We start from the raw sequence: 19274 nt of genomic DNA, 5'->3' as shown, positions 1-19274 counted from the left end.
CACTCCTCCCCCTCTTCATGCAAAGTGCAATTCATGTTTATAGGGCTAGGGGTGTAGGGCTCAATGTGGTTTTGGGCAATGGGCTTTGCCCTTATGGTGACCTTGGTACCATACCTTGTTCGAAATAACATGTGGGACCAATCAGAAGACAAGTACCCACCTATCTTGGCGGTGAAGTCTCTAGACAGACAGATGGCAAAGAAGGCAGGGAGGTCGATGATTGATACGTCTTGCAAGACAGTGCAACTAGGGCATTGTTGACGTGTATTTTGTACACCATCATACACAGAATAAAATACCAATAGGCATCTTATCCTCTCTTGAGAAAATAGTCTCTAACTGCTGAAGATACGCATAAAGGATCAGTTAGGTAGACTCCAAGGTTCTTTTAGTAGGGTCTCTACGTGTGGACAAGCTTCCAGCGGTATGATGTGATTTGCTGTTTCCTCCAAGGGGCCTTACGTATTCCGAAAGCTCAAGATTTTACTAAACTAAGGAAACTATTCAAAAAAAAAAATAACAAAAGGAGTAGGGTTTGAAAGAGGTCTAATCTAGTCTAACCCTATGAATGACTTAGTATGGACAAGACTTGGCAAGATTCAACCAACTTCAATTTTGCCATAAGACAACAACTCAATTGAAATTAGTGCGATCTTCTAAGGTAATAAAATGATATTCAATGCATCAAAGATCAAGGACACTACCACGAAGGTACATATCCAAGATGCGATAACGTTTGAAGATTAAGGATTCAATGTCTTTTCCAGTCGACCACGCAAGGCGTTCCTACAATCAGCAAGAAGCTAGTGGTTTGGAGTACGAATCCTACCAAATATCAAGTGTCACACTTAGTCTTTCAAATTAACAAACTACTTTGATTGAGCACGATTCAAGTAGATCAAACAACCATGAAGATAACTCAAGAAATTTGCAACAAAACACCATAACTTCAATATTTTATTGATTTCCAAGTCATCATGTACAACAATTGCTTGAATTTCTCTCTTCAAAGCTCAATCTTACTACAAAATGAAATTGCTTCTAACTCTAATCTCTCTTACATCAACTATTAACTCTCACACTATTTCACTATTTCTCTATTACCCAATGAAATGAAAAATGGGGGTATAAATAGCATCCCCAATTATAATGAAAGGTCCAGATTGAAAGTAAATCAATGGACAAGATCATGACACCTAAACCCTAATTAGGGTTTGTTACAAATGGCCTCCTTTTTACTGAACAATATTAAATACATAGCCAAATATTAAATTTGGCACAAAAACCTAGGAGGCATAAACCAATGAGAAATAAGATGTCATGTCATCTGTAACAACCTTTCATCTAGAATCTTATTCCCTTTCCAATTCTCTTTCTTAGCATATGCAATGAATTTTGTCACGATTCCTTCGATTTCTGTGATTGGAATCTCAGGAAGATTCTTCATACTCTCTTCTAAGTGGATGACCTGATCGAATGCATCTAGAAGAGCTGCGTCCCAAGTAGATTCAAGTTCCTTTGTTCTTTCAATCAGGAGCATGATGGCGAACATCTGATCATACTGCTCATCTGTAACATTTGCGTCCTTGCAAAAGATGACCTTGATTCTATCCTCTAGTTCCTGCATATCCACATCTGTCTCGACCTCGATCCTTCTGCCAAGAATGGTACAAAGTACCTCAAATACTCTGTCCTGGATCGGATTGATCACCTCCTCAACTTGGCTACATCTAGTACTGATGTCCTCAAAGAAAACATTCTTCATATGGAGTAAGGTTGACCAATGAAACAAACTGTGAGGTTCTCCATCCAAGATCCTCTCCTGCGCTAAAATCTTCCTTGATGTGTGTCTAATAACTTTCAAGATAGGAATGATAACGTCCTTGGTATGGGCGAATGCAGCTACTGTTATCATCAAATTGTGGATCATCTCAAGAACCTGGATAGCTTGATGAATAAACTTCATCATCCTTGTTACAAACTCTATGGCCACTGTATGAGATCTATCCATCCAATTACTTGTACGTTGGACCATGTTCCTGAATCTTTCTGCTTCATTGATTGATTGAAGCGGTAATGCTTGTACTGGTGATCTAACTGGATCCTGACGTCCCAAAGGTTCATTGATGTGACTGAAATATGTCCTCCATGCACCGACCTCTCTCTCAAGCTTTCTGTTCTTCTCCATTTCTTCTCTAAGCTTGTCTTTCAATGCCTCAAATGAATCGGTAGCATCATCTAAAGTCTGCTCTGCTGTAGGTGGTCCTAACTCAAAAGTTTGTATATCATATTCTTCTGCTAGGATCTCACCTTCATATTTGTCTGCTGCCGGTGTAGCTATCTGCAATTTCCTGGATCCAGTCTCATCTCGAATCATCTTGGACATCTTGGTAGCCTTTCTCTTCTCTTTACTTCGTGTGAACGTCCAACAAGGCTCTCTAAATCAATTGCATTGTCTTCGTCCTCTACTACGATCACCTTGGTTAATCTTTCCTTCAACCAATCTGGGATAATTGATCTTGTTTCTTGAACTTGAATCTCTTTATGCACTATTTCTTCTTGTCTGGGAGGAGATGTTATTTCGTTGTCTTCTTTGTCTTCATCTAACTCATAGTCTTGGAGAGATCCATCTGGTGAACCATGCTGTGCCTGTCCTTCCTCCTGTCTATCGTTCTGTACCATCGACTCCATGGATTCTTCCACTTGAATTGTTCTCTTCTCAGGTCTAGAAGAAGTACCCGATGATCGATCTCTGTTAGCCTCTTGTTTCTTCTTGGAAGACTCTCTCTTTCCAGGTCTCTCTTTCCTCTTCGAACCTCTTGAATGGAGATTGCCCTCACTGGTACATCGAAGGTTACCTTCACCTGAATTTCTAGGATTAGGATTGCCTTCACTCACACTAGCTCCACCTTCGGCAGGTTTCTCTTCCAAAGTGAAAGACATAGCTATGCCTTGCTCTCTTAACTTCTGATGCTGAATGTCAACCCATCTGCGAGTACAAGACAAGACTGGTGCCATCAAAGTATCTAAATCCACGACCTCGGGCTCATTCCAATCTAACCTTACTGTTTTGCTTTCTCGATCATAGGAAGACTGGATATGTCTGCCACTGTCCTGAGCTTGGTCGGCCACTCTGTAAATCCTGCATTTCCTGATGAAATCCAAAGGTAATCTAGAATGCATTTTCCGTTTCACTTCAAGATCATCTAAGAGGTTCATCATAAAATCTTCGATCTGATACTCATGCCTAAACCTTCTACCGACCGTCTCCTCTAAATGTCCATGTGGATCAAAGCTTTCTCTCAAAGCAAAAGATGAAAAAGAATATAAGGCTAACTCCTTCTCTGCGTCATCCATGGCTAAAGCATTAGGACATACCTCAACTGAATTACCCAAAATGATAGGTACTGGAACTCCATTCTGATGTCTGTGTCTGAATGCCTTCACATATGCTGCCAACTGTCTTGTTACTTCAAGTAACACAATTCTGTCTGTCGGATATCTCGGCAACATGTATGGTGGTAAAGGACATCCATGCACTCTAATATAAGTGAACTTGGGAAACTGAATGAACCAAGCACCGTACCTCTTTATGAATTCCTGGGCATCCTGAGATAACCTGTTGTGAATTCCACCTTGCAACGTCCTGGTGATGTTCATCGTGAAAGTATCATTAACCAACTTATAGTTGCTCCCTGGCGGATGATGCAAGTAGGTGTAGGAATCACAAGCTCTGACCTCGCCGGGTCCTCTTCCAATCACTCCTCTGTGAGGTAGTCCTGCGTATTCAACACTCCTGATCAAGGCATAGATGACATATGAACTCATGTGGAAGGACTTAGTAGCCTTGAGTCTCCTCAACTGTACGTCTAAGCAATGGCTAAGATCGTCCTGGACTGTGGATCATAGTGACGGGCACACTCGATCATCAATTCATGGCACTGAACAGCTGGAGGAAAGCCGGCCGCCTTAATGATACCACTCTCGATTATTCTCCGGGCGACAGGTGATGGCTTACCAATGTAAGGGACCTCTTGAAACTTCTTCGTGCTAAAGTTCCCCAAGTTTGTATCTCCAATGTTGCTCCACTTCGACACGATCTTGGTCTCCACCTCTTCGGTCTTCTGATCTTCTTTCATGAGAGCTGAGCGACTGGTGGATGCTCCCGCCTTCGGGGTCGCCATACCTACACAACATTTCATAATGAGAAGCTAGATTTTGCAATAAATAACATAGATTAGAGGAGAAATTTTAGGAAACTTCATGATAAGTCTTTGAGTTATCATTTCCTAAAATAAAACGATTGAGCTAGGAATTCAAAATTCAAAATTCAAAATATTAAAATATGACGATCAACAAATAAAACAATAAAAATCAAATCGCCATACCTCAATAGAGAGCTAACTCTAGAATGCAAAAGAAAAGGATCGCCTAGGCAAAATTGAGGTACAAATAATCTTCAACGTTATCTCCTCAAAGAAAATCAATTTCGCCACCTTTGTCTTTGACGTGATCTTTCAAGTTCGCCTTTGGCGTGACCCTCAAGTCTTGGCAAATTTGCTCAAATGAAGATCTTCAAATATCGCACCACCTTGGAAGTATTAGCGCCACCTTTGGATGATATTCGCACTTCTTCAAACACACTTCGCACTACCCTTTGTCTTCCTTAATTCGCATGTGGAAAGGTAAAATGATGATATAAAAATGACAATTTCACCCTCCATATATAGCGCTTGCACCTCTCCATTAATTAAGGCCGACTTGGAAAATATAGCAATTTTAAAATGATTTTTTAATTAAATAATAAAGGCCGACCTCCATGTATGAGCGCTCCATTCGATTTTTAATTAATTAATTCATTAATTAATTAAATGCCTTTTATTTTAATTAATAAATTTCGATTTTTTAAATCAAGGTAAAATAATTAATTAATGCAAAACGCCATATTAAATGCTAATTAAATAGAATTTTAAATTTTATTGAACTTTAGCATTAAAATAAATTCAAAGAGGTTAATTTGGCGCCAAAATTTTGAAAATGAAGTGGACGTACCTCATCGCCCTGGTCCCTTGGAGAGGGACAGGAGCGATTCACCATTTTTGTCATGATTCTTGCGTTTTCAACGTTCAACTCCTTCATTTCCACGTTCCAAATCGATCATCTTGTTGGGTTCTTCGAATTAGATTGCCTTGCATGTGCGCATGAGTGTCTTTAGATGTATCATCGCCCTTGTCCCTTGGAGAGGGACAGGAGCGATCCTAAGGTTTTCGCTTGAAATTCTCCATTTTGATACGAACCTTTCCCTGTATCATCCTCCAAATGCCATTTAAAACCTTGTGCGTCTTTATCTTAACGTGATTGTCAAAGGATATCATGTGTTTTGGCTAACATTGCCCTTGTCCCTTGGAGAGGGACAGGAGCGATCTCCATGTTTTCACGTTCATCTTGCATCTTTGATCTTCGAACTTCCATCGCTAGGAGAATAACATCATTGCTAGTCCATTCCACGCACGTCCCACTTGCTTTCATGAGGTGTTTGGATGTTATAAGGATCATCGCCCTTGTCCCTTGGAGAGGGACAGGAGCGATCCATGTTTTTTCTCCGTTTTGAGCTCAAGTTGGTAACATTTAACCTTGGTTCATCGTTTATTGCCTTCGAAATAACGTCTTTTTACCTCGTCCATCCTCGCCTTGCCTTGACTTTGAAGGAGTATGAGTGTTTTTAATGAAATCGCTTTGGTCCTTGTCCAAAGGACGGGAGCGATATGAGCTCTTTAGCTTGTTTGGCAACATTCGGACGTTCAAAACCTTTGCATATCACCTTCTAATTATACCACGGACCTTGTATGACCTTGAAAAACTTTGACCTTACGTGATTCTTGCATGAGCTGGCCAATATACCTAATATCGCTCTGGTCCCTTCCTGAGGGACAGGAGCGAACTGGGTCTTAGAGTGCAAATCCCTTTTACTGTGATGACCTTGGTAACTTGTGCTTGATTGAAATGCCCTGAAACGTCCTTGCCACCCTTCGTTTTGACTTGGATTGGTTTTAAACTTGAGGAAAAGGCAACATAACCACTGTATCGCCTTGGTCCCTTGGAGAGGGACAGGAGCGAACTTGTTCTTGTGGTCTTCATTTCACCTTGTCACCTTCAAAACTTATATTCAACGGGTTCGTAATGCGTCCTTTCATTCATTCATGCCTTGGGATCGATTGAAACTTGGCAAGAAAATCATTTATAACAAAAATCGCTCTGGTCCCTTCCTGAGGGACAGGAGCGAACTAGGCATTTTGGGACCCTTGTTGACATTTTAAAATATTCAATTTATATTCAATGAGTTCATTTCACCGTCTTCCTTGCCACCAAACGTGAACTTGACTTGATCTTGGCCTGGATTTTACTCTATGAAGAATATCGCTCTGGTCCCTGGGAGAGGGACGGGAGCTACAATGTACTTCGCCCTGGTCCCTTCCTGAGGGACAGGAGCGATTTTGGCATTCTGAGTCATTCTTCTTCATATTTGCACTTCAAATTATATTCATCTGATAAAACATCTCCCTTTGGACCTCTTCAAATCGTCAAGTCGTCGAAATCCCGCAAGGACAAAGCAAAATTTGATTTGTAGCTCTGGTCCTTCACTGAGGGACAGGAGCGATTTTACTCCTGGAGGCATTTTTGTGTTCGTGAAAATCTTCAATTTATATTCAATGGAAAGATCTCGCCTTTCTCTATCACTTCCAACTCGAAATTCATCTTGACTCTGCAGGGACAGTAAGATATTTGAAAACGAGCTCCGGTCCTTCACTGAGGGACAGGAGCGATTTTGCTCCTACAGGCCAAAATAACATGATTTTACAAGTTTAATCAATTCACGAGGCGAAAACAAATCATTCTCAATGCCCGGGATCAAAAATCAAAAAAGTCAAAATTTGGTCAAAATATTCAATTGGACAAAAATTCACATTTCATCCTCAACACTTAGAAAAAATTAAGCTCTGCATTCAAAATTCCAATTGAAAAATAGACCAATCTGGCGAAATCATTGCATTCAAAATTGCATCCTAGAAAAGAAGCTCAAAGCTCTCAAAACTGACTGGATTCTGGCTTGAAAAGACGTTAACGAAAACCCTAAGGCTTAACCCTAAATCCAGACAACTGACTGACTAACAAAATCCTAAAAAACGAAGCGAAAGGCGAGCAAAAAGAGGGGGTCCCCATTTTCAATGGGGCGATGTGTGAAATGGTCACAACAGGCATGCATGCAAGGTTAACTTCAGATTTTTTACCACCCCTATTGTCTTAATAGAAGTGCCATCTAACTGGACCACCCCTTTGGTCATGGGTTCATATTCTATGCCAAGAAGATCAGCTACCTTCTTAGGCATGATTGAGCTACTAGCTCGTGAATCTATCATGCAGTTGTGAACCAAGTTGTCTCCTATGATTAAGGAGAGATAGAAAGGGGGAGGCTTGCTGATCTTGCTTGAATCTTCTTCCTCCTTGGGCTGCACCAAGCTGGTGGAGGTTGCCTTGTCGCTGACTGCTGCCTCACCACCTGACTGATTGACATCCATTAATGCCTCTTTAAGCAAATCCCTTTGGGATGGGATGGAAAGGGCCTCCCACATAGTGACGTTGAGGTTGGCCTTCTTCATCTGATCAACTATGTTGAAAGGAACACCAACTGACTTTAGAGGCCCCTTTGAGGCTACAAGGTCTAACTTTGCTCTTTGGACGACTTGGACCTCTTCGTGCCTCTTGTTCCCTTGCATGGTACTTTGGCTTGTATTATGGACAACTACATTGGGTGTTGGAGCTTGGACTGATGTTGAAGGTGAGGTAGCCTCCATGGCTCTCTTCTTTGACCTCGCATACTGCAACATGGACTCACCATTTGTTTGGTTCAAACCACAGAATTCTGCCTCCTGCCAATTGACAAAGGTAGAATCCCCTTTTAAGTGAGCCTGGGGACCAACACTAGGTTGATTAGGGTCATATTGCTGGCCAGAAGTGGTCGGTTCATCTTGCACTACTAAGGTTTGGGCAAGCCCTCCATTTTGGCATACACCTTGGTTGTGTGGCTGATTACATGGTTGACACCAATCTTGCTCTTGGGCAAGGTTATTTTGCATTGGAACTATCACCTTTGAGTTGCTTGCATTTGTGGGGTTCACACTATTCAAAGGCCTGGCATTGCTCCATTGGTTTTGCCCTTGAAAGGGTGGCTTGTTTTGCTGATAATTTTGACCTTGTGTTTGGTAAGGTCTGTTATACTGAGTTTGCTGTCTTTTTAGTGTCACCAATTCATTGCCAAAGTTTTGTAATAGAGCCTTAACCTCATGGAGCTCATTAGAGGACGTAGATGGCATGGATGGTTGACTTGCAGGTGCCATGGGAATAGGAGCCAAGGTTGGTTGTTGAGTTGGAGCTTCTGGGAAGAGAGGCATTGGAGGCCTTGGTGCTATCTTCCCAGCTTGAATCAAACAATTTTCTGCTCTTATGGCTATGTCATATGCACCCGGTAGAGAGGCTCCACCCATCGATTGTACCATAACAACTATATCGCTGTTGAGAGCTCTAAGATAATACAAGAAGGCATGATTTGGGAATGGCTTCACTAGAGCAGGAATCCTATTCCATGTCTTATGGAATCTGAAGTTGAAGTCTCCCATGAACTCATGGGGTGCCCTCTTGATTGTAGTTAACTGCTCCACAAGTGATAGGTGATCACTTTTGCCTTCAAAATGGTTGCACAATTTCTCCCCCAATTCGTCCCAATTGTGGATGGACCTAGACGACAATCCTCTATACCACTGCAAGGCTTTGCCTTTCAAGGATGTGGCCAAGAGTCTGACAACAACATCGTCCTGAGTGATGTTATGGACAGAGCATATGTTTGCAATGTCTTGAATGTGCTCAATGGGTGTAGTAGCTATTTCACCAGTGAAGTATGGTATACTTTTCAACACAGCCATTGGTATGCCATTCCATTGAGTCAAAACAAGGGGACTCCCCCCATTGAAGGTAACAAAGACTTGATTTCTTGCCATGTGAAACAATGGTCTATTGATATGAGTGGTGGGAGCCCTTGATAGAAAAGGTCTTGTAAATGGAGGAGTAGAACGAGACCTGGGAGATGGAGTGTTTACAACTTCGTCACCCCTGACTGGTGATAATGAAGGTCTACCTCTCCTCCTTCTAGAGCCTGCAGATGGAAGCTCTATGATTTGGAAACTGCCCCTAGAAGATGCCCTTGTATGAATTTTGGGCATGAAATCTGCAACCGCCCTCGGGAGCTCGGAGGTTCGGAGTGTGACCACTTCGGCACTTTGGGAGCTCGGATGTCCGAAGTGAGGAAGCTCGGGAGTTCGGAACTTGGGGGTTCTTAGCTTTTGGGTCTAAGCACTTCGGAGACTGGGGGTTCCAAGGTTCTAAAGTAAGATGGCTTTACTGACTTCAGAACCTGGGGTTCTGGAGTAAGCAGAGTTACGATGACTTGGGAACCTGGGGGTTTCGAGGTCCTAGAGTTATGAACTTTGTGTGAGCATGAACTGGTCCTTGAGCAGAGTCGCCAAGTTCTTGAGAGATGATTGCCTCTAAAGGCCAAAACACTAAGAATAGCACTAAATCCTTAGCATGTGAATTGAATAAGTTCCACCGGGCGTGCCAAAAAACTGTAATCACAAAAGCTTGCACCCTTGCTAGGCTATCAACTCAGCAACCTTGTGAAACATGGAAACAACCCCGAAGTGTGGGACCTTGCGCATGGGGGTTGAATCTCCGGAGAAGGCCGACTTCCTTCTCTATCTAGGTGCAGGTATTGAACCAACTCAACACTTCAAAACTAACTCCTAAACCTATCCTAACAATCTGCAGAGGAAAAGAGAAGAGAGAAATTGCTTGAAACAAAGGGAGGTGATGCACCAAGAAGAGATTGTTCCTCTCCCTACCAAAATGACACAAGTAATTAACTGAAACACCCTGAAGATGCACAACTTTCAGTTATATGAGTAACCCCAATGCATAGATCAAGGTTAGAATCCCCTGAATGCCAAGAGGGGAGAAGGATTCCCACAAGTCACACTCAGAAAACCAGCTAACACAGCATATATGAAGAGAAAGAGCCACAACATGCACCTATGATGAAGGTAAGAAAGCATACACAACATACATAGGTTGAAAGAAGGCAAGATTAGTGTTCTTCAATTAATCATAAGGCCAAACGGCAATCTTACAGTTGCAGAAATGCAAAGATTACAAGTCTTCAAGAGAAGAGGAGAGCATAAGAAAACTCCAGGCAGCAGAGAGAGAACCCTTTACAATGAGGCTTAAAAGCAATTATATAGAAAATGGTCACAAGGGTGATCATGACCCTTGCATGTCAATGTGGAAGTGCAGGGAAGTGCATGCACTTGACTTGTACATGCAAGCAACCTAGCCATACCCACAAAGGGAAACCATGAGAAGGTGGATTGACTAACCTTCCAAAGTTAGGCAAGACATAAGTCACCAAGCATGGCCCCGTACCTCTCTTGATGGAAATCCTGTCAAAAACATTAAATGCACCCTTGTGGCTCCACAAAAAAAAGTGCATAAGTCACCAAAACTGTCGGAGCATTTAAAGCCTTCAGTGTCAATCACGCCATCCGGAAGTGTTGCAAGCCTTCAGCAAGTTTAGAAGACTTCGGAGATTGGGGTCAGCGTAGTTGGACAAGGAACTTCGGAACTTGGGGGTTCCAGAGTTCTGGGGTTGAAGACTAGGGAACTTCGGAACCTGGGGGTTCCGGAGTTTCGGGGTTGAAGACTAGGGAACTTCGGAACCTGGGGGTTCCAGAGTTCCGGGGTAGGAACTTGGGAACTTGGGCGTTCCGGAGTTCCGGGGAGGAGAACAAAAGAAAAGCTAAGGGAAGGAAGGGAACTTCGGAAACTTGGAGTTCTGGAGTTCAGGAGCAGGAAAGAAAGAGGCTAAGGCAAAGAAACTCGAAACCTCGGGGTTCCGGAGTTCCGGAGTTCCGGAGAAGAGAAAGAGAGGGCCAAGGAACTTCCAACAAGGCAACACTTCAAACCATGATTTCACTGCTTTTCTCCTTGATCAACTGGGCAACGCTGGTCCATGGAACATATCTTTGATCGGTTCTCACTGATGGACCAAGGGTGTCATAAAATGACAATAGTACCCTTATGCAAAAATCGCCCATGATGCCATAAATGCACCATCATCTCTTGAACGTGACGGCTGCATGCAAAAGGAATCTGCCATAATGCCATAAATGTGATGGCTGCATGCAAAGAGATGCTTCATTAATTTAGCATCCGTTGACTCGGCTGCCACTTGGTGAGAAAAACCTTGGAGAGAGAAAACTTCAAGAGGGAGAATCTCTAACTCAAAGTATTTTTTTTTGAAGTTTCTCAATTTTCCTTGCCTTGGAGGAGATTTTCAACAATTTTCTACCATCTCCTATTTTTTAGGAATTCTCCTAAAATTTCGGACCCAGATCTAGGAGAGAGAGTAATCTCTCACAAGTCCAAATCTGCAAAAAATTCCGTATTCCGATGAGATCTCGTTTCTAAAAATAGATTTTTCAAAATTTCTACTTAGGGGATTTCTGCAGTTCCATTCTTCCTTGACTCTAAATTTTCCCTTACCTTGGAAATTTCCATCCTGGACTTTCAAACTTAGGCATGGAACATGGAATTCAGCTTGGTGTAAGGAATTTCATTATTTCCACGCCTTAGAAAATTCTCAACTTCCTGACTGGGCCTGGAATTTTGACTTTGATAGAGGAAATTCATCCTTTCCATGCTCTTCCTTGATACCTTGACTCGGGCACTTGCCTTTGGACTTGGGCAATGATTTTGCATTGGTAAGGAATTTTGTGATTTTTGAAGCTTTCCATGACCATCAAGTTTTGGCGTCCTCGTACCTTCCTTAGGCACAAATCTCACTTGGTGATGGAATTTTGAACCTTCTTGGATTTTCCATGCCTCGGCCAATTTGGCGCCTTCCTAAGGAGTAGGGTGCAATTCTTCTCAAGGTGTGGAATTCACTCTGCCATGGAATTTCTTCGTTCCTTTGATTTTCTTTGACTTAGCCGTTTCATTTGCTTTCCATGGACACCCTTGTTTGGCACCATTCACCTGGCATGGGCACAATTTCTTTATGAGGGAGGAATTCACCATTTTCCATGCGTTCCATGGCTCCTTCTATTTGGCGCCCTGTGTACTCCTTGGGCATTGTTTTTACTAAGGCAAGGAACCCACGTTCTCCATGACCTCCTGGCTTTGGCGCCCTTCCAACTCCTAGAGCAGAATTTTGTATTGAAGGAGGAATTTCACACGTTGGAGTTCTTCCTTGACTCCCTTGTTTTGGCGCCTTATGACCTTCTTGTGCGGATTTTTGCTAAGGTTGTGGAATTCACAAATTTTAAAGTTCTCCTTGCATACTTCATTTTGGCGCCTTAACTCACTTGTAGGCGGATTTTTGCATAGGTGGAGGAATTCATACCCTTTTCAATTCTTCCCTGACCACTCCACTTTTGGTGCCCTTCCATGCCTTAGGGCGGAATTTTCACTTGAGGAAGGAATTCATTGTTTTGTCCATTTTCCTTGAGCATGCCATTTTGGCGCCCTCTCAAGGAGTGGGGTGGATTTTTGCCTTAGTCTTGGAATTTTGCACTTCTTCCATTTCTCCATGGGGATGTGAGTTTGGCGCAATTTTGCATTAGAGAGGGAATTTCATTGTATTTTGAATTCTCCATGACCCCTCAGTTTTGGCCCCTTCTCCCTAATTTGGGCACTGGATTGCCTAAGGGAAGGAAATTCGTCTTTCTTCCTTCCTTGATGCCAGACTCCTTCACTTCACTTTCCAGACTTGTATGATTTTTTGAGCCTCTTTCGGATCGGGCCACCATATAAGAATTTGAGGGGATTTCCCAGATAGAGACAAATTTCTCGAGCTTTCCACTTCAGGAATGGGCTTCTAGCACTTAACCATTTTCTGACTCTCCTTGTCTGCTTTCTGACTTTCCGGAATTAGAAGTAGTCGCGAATGCTTGATCTTTGTCACCTTGCCCGAATGGTCCTGTCAGAACAAACTTTCCAAAAATAGAAACCTTTAAAACGTCAGAACGATCCCTAGACAGGACACAAGAATGACTTACTATAAATAGAAACTTACTAAAAATAGAAAGTTTGATTTTTGGCAAAATGACGACATTCCGGGACTCGGTAAAATCCCTAAAAAATAGGAACTTTCTAAAACTCTATTTTGGCTCAAATTTTATTGGGAGGTTCCTTGAAGGGTCCTGTTTCCAGTCGTATGTTCAATTTTCCCAAAACCCCAAAAGAAACCCCCTAAAATCTAGGATTGAAGGTAGAAACCCTAAAATTGATGAAACAGGCCCTAGACTCCACCAAATTTGCTCAAACGAAAAGCAGACTTAATCAATATGACCCCCACACTTGCAAAGCAGAGAGACTGACGAGATTGCTGCGAAAAGACCCAAAAAAACAAAGCCAAGAGACCGGAAGGGCCTAAAAAGTAGGGGTTCCCCATTTGCAATGGGGCGATGTGTGAAAAGGTCACAACACTAAGGCAAAGAAGAAGACACAAGATGAAAAGGGGTTCCTTAATTTTATAAAAAATTATGGATGTTTTGCAAATAGTATAAACACTAGGCTTGATTCTACTTGTGCCATGGTGTTGTAACTTTCCACCAATACAATCTCAGGTGTTTGAATCTATGTTGATAGTGGAGCCTTGAGACATATGACTTTGAACATGTCACCATCATCAGATTGGAGGAACATGATACTCGCATCCAAATAAAGCTTAGTGATTATGTGAAGTACTTTGTGATTGGGATAGGGTCTATCTCATTGTGCGTGCGAGCAAGGGAAGTCCTTGAGCTACACGAGTTATTATATGTTCTTGGGATGACTAAAAGTCTCCTTTCAGTTTCTTTTCTATTAAATTCTAACTTTAGGGTTCAGTTTGATGATAAACAATTACTCAGCAAGAAGCATAGCCTCAATCTTGTCTGAGTCTTGGCAAAGTGAGTTAAAAAAGGGTTGCCTTTATAGGTTGTTGGTCGATCTAGTGAAGTAGAGAGCTTTATTGACCAATAGTGATAATTTGTAAAAGCTCTGGCATAGAAGAATTGGGCACTGGGACTGTGAATTGTGGCCTTTTTTGAAAGACATGGTGGTTCAATTCCCTAACTTCAAGGTGGAGGAGCGGGGTTTGCAAGGGATATGCATTTGGAAAGCATGCCAAGTTCTCCTTTCCAAGTAGTGAGCATAGTCATGGGGGATTCTAGAGCTGATTCATTTAGACATTTGTGGACTTGTGTCATTAGCCTCATCAATAGGTAATCTCTATTATGTTATTTTCATCGATGATTCTTACAGAAAGACTAAGATTTATTTTATGAAGATTAAGGATGAGGTCTTTTGTGGTTTTAAGGAATTCAAAGTCCTTACTGAGAATGAGACAAATAGGAATGCAGTGGATTATACCTCCAATGACTAATTTGTTTGGTAGAGTAGCGATCAAGAGGGAGTTTTATAAGATACTACCCTTAGTAGAGTGGGCTTGCAAAGAAGGAATAGGTCCATAATAGAGATTGTTAAGTCTATGGTTCATGACCTAGATCTGCCCATGTTTCTTTGGGTAGAAGCTTATATTACTACAATATACATATTGATTTAGTGTCCTTATAGAGAGTTGAAGAACAAGACAATAGAGGAAGTTTGTACAGGGTGAAATTATATGTTTCTCATTTCAAAGCGTTTGGGAATCCAGTTTTCATTCATATTCTAGAAGACAAGAAGATGAAGCTTGAACCCTCCAGTTTGAAGAGTATTACAGTTGGCTACAATAAGTCCCCTAAGGCTTACAAGATCTATGTTCTCTCTTGGAGGAAGATAGTAGTGAGTTGGGATGTGAAGGTGGAGGAGCATGCAGGGTCTTCCATGTCCCAAGAGCTTCCAGCGGTTGAGGAGACAATACTTGAACCGTTGATCCATAGGTTTTCCGTTTTAGGAAGCACATGTTTAGATAAGGCAGGTTCTATTATAAGTAAAGACACAACTTATCCCATAGCGTAGCTAGAAAGTGAAAATGGCTTCAACAAACATTTTAGGAGGCAGAGGAACAATTTGATGCTCCAAAGAACTCCTTTCGGGTAAGTTATCCTCCTCTCCTGAGAAATTTCTGAGTTAGGTTGCTTTGATATCTTCCATCATTGATGCAAAGCCTTCCAATATTGAGAAGGATGTACTAGGATGCCATGATGGAGTACAACTCCATCATGAAGCATGATATGTGGGAGATAGTGCTGAGACCAGTGGGGATATCATTGGTGAATAAAATGTGGTTGTATAAGTTGGGGTGTGCAGCTAATGGTAGTATGGAGAAGTACAAGGCTTCGTATGTGGCTAGAGGATTCTATCAGAAAGAGGGGGTTGATTATGAGGAGCTTGGCATTCTTGATCATCCTGATGATGAATCACAGAGTGTGATTCGAAACGTTGATGATAAAAAACTGGTATACACAATTGAATCCAGAAACAAATAATTGAATAGTAGCATGGATTGTGGAAATCTGATGACACTAATTTCTATAGTTGTTAGGTATACTTCTAGCAGGACCATTATGTCGTAAACAACTATTATTGGTTGGCAGTTACATCAAATGAATGTTATGACAACTTTTTTGAATGGCCCGATTGAGGAAGAAGTCCACAATAATAAGATAAGAGAATTTCAAGTGCATAGATGAGTGACCTATGTATGTAGATTGAAGAAAAGGTCATTATGGGCTGAAGCAGGCATCTTGTGCTTGCTACTCCAGGAATGATGAGTACTGATGAGGTTTGGGTTTTGTCAATATAGCCTTAGAGATCTAATTTGTTCTTTTTATTTTTAAGGATTTGAGTTGTGAGTTTGGTCTTGTATGTAGATGACCTGCTGCTTACAAGGAGTTCAGAGAAGCTCATTGTAGGGTGCATGGAAGAGTTGGCCAAATAACTCTTCATGAAGGACATTGGACTGATGCACTATTTCTTGTGTTGAGAGGTGTCACAAAATATAGATGAGGTTTTCCTCAGATAGGGACAATACATAGTTGACATTCTGAAGAGGTTCTAGATGATGGATTGCAAACCCATTGCCAATCCTATGATATAGAAAGTGAAGTTGAATGCTGACTTGGATTTAGATCTGCGAGATCCTTTAGTGTACAATTAGTTGATTGGATCCTTGATGTATATGGTCAATGCTAGACAGATATATGTTTCTCAGTGAACACTTTGTGCCAGTTCATGGTTGACCTAAGGCCAATTCACTGGGTTTCTGCAAAGTATCTACTTTGGTACTTGAAGGGCATGATACATTTTGGTCTGAGATATGCAGGGGATAATGAGTTGACGCTACATGGATTTGTGGATCTTGATTGGGAAGGAGTTGTAGATCATCAGAAGAGTACTTCAGGATGTTGCTTCAGTTTGAGTTCAGGAGTCATATCCTGGTTCAACAGCAAGCAGACTTCAGTGGTATTGGGTTTAGCAGAGGCAGATTACATGGTAGTTAGCACAACTTGTTGTGAAGTCATCTGGGTTTACAAGTTGATTGAAGAGCTGACGAGTGAGATGGTGGGGCCTACAGTCATTTATTGTGACAGTTAGAGTTGTATCAAGTATTTCATGACCGCTCCAAGCACATTGACATCAGATATCACTTTGTCGGAGACAGAGTTTAGAAGAAAGAAATTGCCCAAGTCTGTTTGGACAAATTAGCAGGTTGCAGACATTCTAGTGAAGTCTCTAGCTAAGGGGAAGTTTGAGATGTGCAGGGAGAGATTGGTTTTGGTGGAAAATACATCCCTCAGTAATAGGGAGTGTTAGATTATGGTACCTCAGAATGTGTCCTGTAGCTGGTACATGTGTGGAACCTAGGTGCACTTCAGCAGAGCATACAGTCATAGAGAACAGAAGTTGTATTCTTGGCTGTCCTCTGGCTGTTCCATTCTTGGCACTTCTATTCATGGCTGTCCAGATTCAGTAGTTGCTTTTGTCTAGTTTGTTTTTCATTTTTAAAATAGTTATTTATTCAGCAGTTTGCTTTTCACAAGTTTTACTTTGTCTATTTAAGGGGACAAATTCCTTGGATAAACTTTAGATCGAGGGTTGATTTATCCAGTTTTAGGATCTAGAGTACTTTTAGTGTCTCTTCTTCAGCTATAAAACGAGGCTTTAAGGTAGGTGTTTTAATTATTCAGTTTTTACTTTTTAGAGTGTGTTTGAAAGCTTTCTAACTTCTGTTTTCCGTTTAATAAAACAGTGATGTGATTTGGAGCAGAGCTGAGTATTTATTAGTTAGGGTTTCTGTACTGTGTGTTCGTAAATTCTTTCATTTAAAGTTCAGCAGTTTTGATTGGTTCTCAGTTTTACGTTATCTAGTTTAGGGTTCTTTAAGATGAGAGTCAGTTTACCATGTTGTAGCGGAATTTTCAACAGGTACCACCCTTTCTTTTAGGTACAATTGCTGCGTAGAATAATATCTGATTACAGATGGGAGTCTGCAATCTTGCCTGCAGTTATATGGGATGTTTGTGAACTGTTCTTTTTCTTTTTTGGTGTAAGCCAACACCAGTCGTTTAGTTTTGCATGTGTAAATGCCATACAATCAAAACCCAAGAGAACAATATACTTTAAAAGAATAATCCCATTATTCTAATTTCTTGAATGGGCCTTGGTCTGGTCCATCATTTTTTTAGCAGCCATATTTCCTCTCTTCCTCGTTTTGTCACTTTATCTATGTCTCAATGTTTTTCCAATAAGCATGGTTAAAATTTCATTGTCAGCAGCACGAAAGCTTTATTATAATGGTCGAGAAGCCATGTGAAATATAGAGTTGATGGATCTGGATTTGTTTATTCGTACTGATTTTATTGTTTGTTGAGATTTGCAGTGGAAACAGCATTCTGCAGCATGCAGACAAGAAGAAGATATGCTACAGACAAGTAGGATAACTTGTTGATAGGGTTCCGTGGGATCTTATGCAACTGCCTGGATACACCACATAACTAAGTGAGCAGTTTGTATTTAAAGAAAAAAGGTTTGTAACTTAAAGGTGGTATTGAATCTCTTGTGCTGGCTGCATATAAGTATGTTTATGTGAGGCTTCTTATGTTATATATTATCTGCTAGTTCTAGGTAATGTAAATGGATAAGTAAGTAATTTTCAAAGATATCTGCTATTCTATATTTTTCTTGTCTCCTGATGTGTGCATATTGTAGCAGTGGTAAGTTGTATGCTATTCTATATTTTTCTTGTCTCCTGATGTGTGCATATTGTAGTAGTGGTAAGTTGTATGCTATTTTATATTTTTCTCGTCTCCTGATGTGTGCATATTCTAGTAGTGGTAAGTTGTATTTTAAGTAAATGTAAACAGGGAGATGGTAAGTATAGTATTTGTATGGAGTTTTTGCTTGGTTAATTCTATTGAAATGTGAAGCCCTCTTATATGCATCTTATTTACCAGGGATTTTAGATAACTGATTATTTTTGTTAAACTTGTTTAGGTTATTTGTGTGTTATCATGTTAAAAGGTGTTGCCTTCATTTTAGCTGAAGGTTATATAATTTTTGTATTCGAGCGTGAAGGAAGCCAAGTAAGACACATTATGTTGTGGTCACAAGTGGCATTCAAATAAAAACATAACCATTATGACTTTATCATAGAGCTCATTTGGAGTTGTCAAATAAACCAAAGACAATCATGGCACTTATAGTTGTATTTACTAGGCAGGGACTAAATTAGGTTATTACTTTACAATGAAGCCTGTAGTTGTTGGACAGTATGAGAATTAAGACTATATTAAATCTAGTGATAAGCCTGTGGTAAGTATCTATTGTCAATTAAGTGGGTAGAATTATTAGCAAAAGGTGGTTGTATACTCAGCTGGTTATTTTGTAGCCATGAATCAAATTTTGCTTTATAAAAAACAGATGTATGAGGATCTTTCACTTTTGAAGGACTAGCTGAAGGTTATATAATTTTTGTATTCGAGCGTGAAGGAAGCCAAGTAAGACACATTATGTTGTGGTCACAAGTGGCATTCAAATAAAAGCATAACCATTATGACTTTATCATAGAGCTCATTTGGAGTTGTCAAATAAACCAAAGACAATCATGGCACTTATAGTTGTATTTACTAGGCAGGGACTAAATTAGATTATTACTTTACAATGAAGCCTGTAGTTGTTGG

The 19274-nt window shown here is 40.9% G+C and overlaps 1 protein-coding gene across 1 annotated transcript in view; it reads left to right on the top strand.

Annotated features, from left to right (window-relative positions):
• The window catches only part of LOC131048582 (uncharacterized), a 39485-nt gene extending 21215 nt beyond the window's left edge, over positions 1-18270 (top strand). Inside the window, exon 3 of the mRNA XM_057982582.2 lies at positions 17975-18270. The gene's annotated coding sequence lies outside the window, so the exon portion shown is untranslated. The remainder of the gene's footprint in view (positions 1-17974) is intronic.
• The last annotated feature ends 1004 nt before the right edge of the window (positions 18271-19274 follow it).

The sequence above is a fragment of the Cryptomeria japonica genome, chromosome 7 (assembly GCF_030272615.1).
Source record: "Cryptomeria japonica chromosome 7, Sugi_1.0, whole genome shotgun sequence".
Taxonomy (NCBI): domain Eukaryota; kingdom Viridiplantae; phylum Streptophyta; class Pinopsida; order Cupressales; family Cupressaceae; genus Cryptomeria; species Cryptomeria japonica.
The sequence above is the reverse complement of the archived record's forward strand: the minus strand, read 5'-3'. Positions and strand labels throughout refer to the sequence as shown.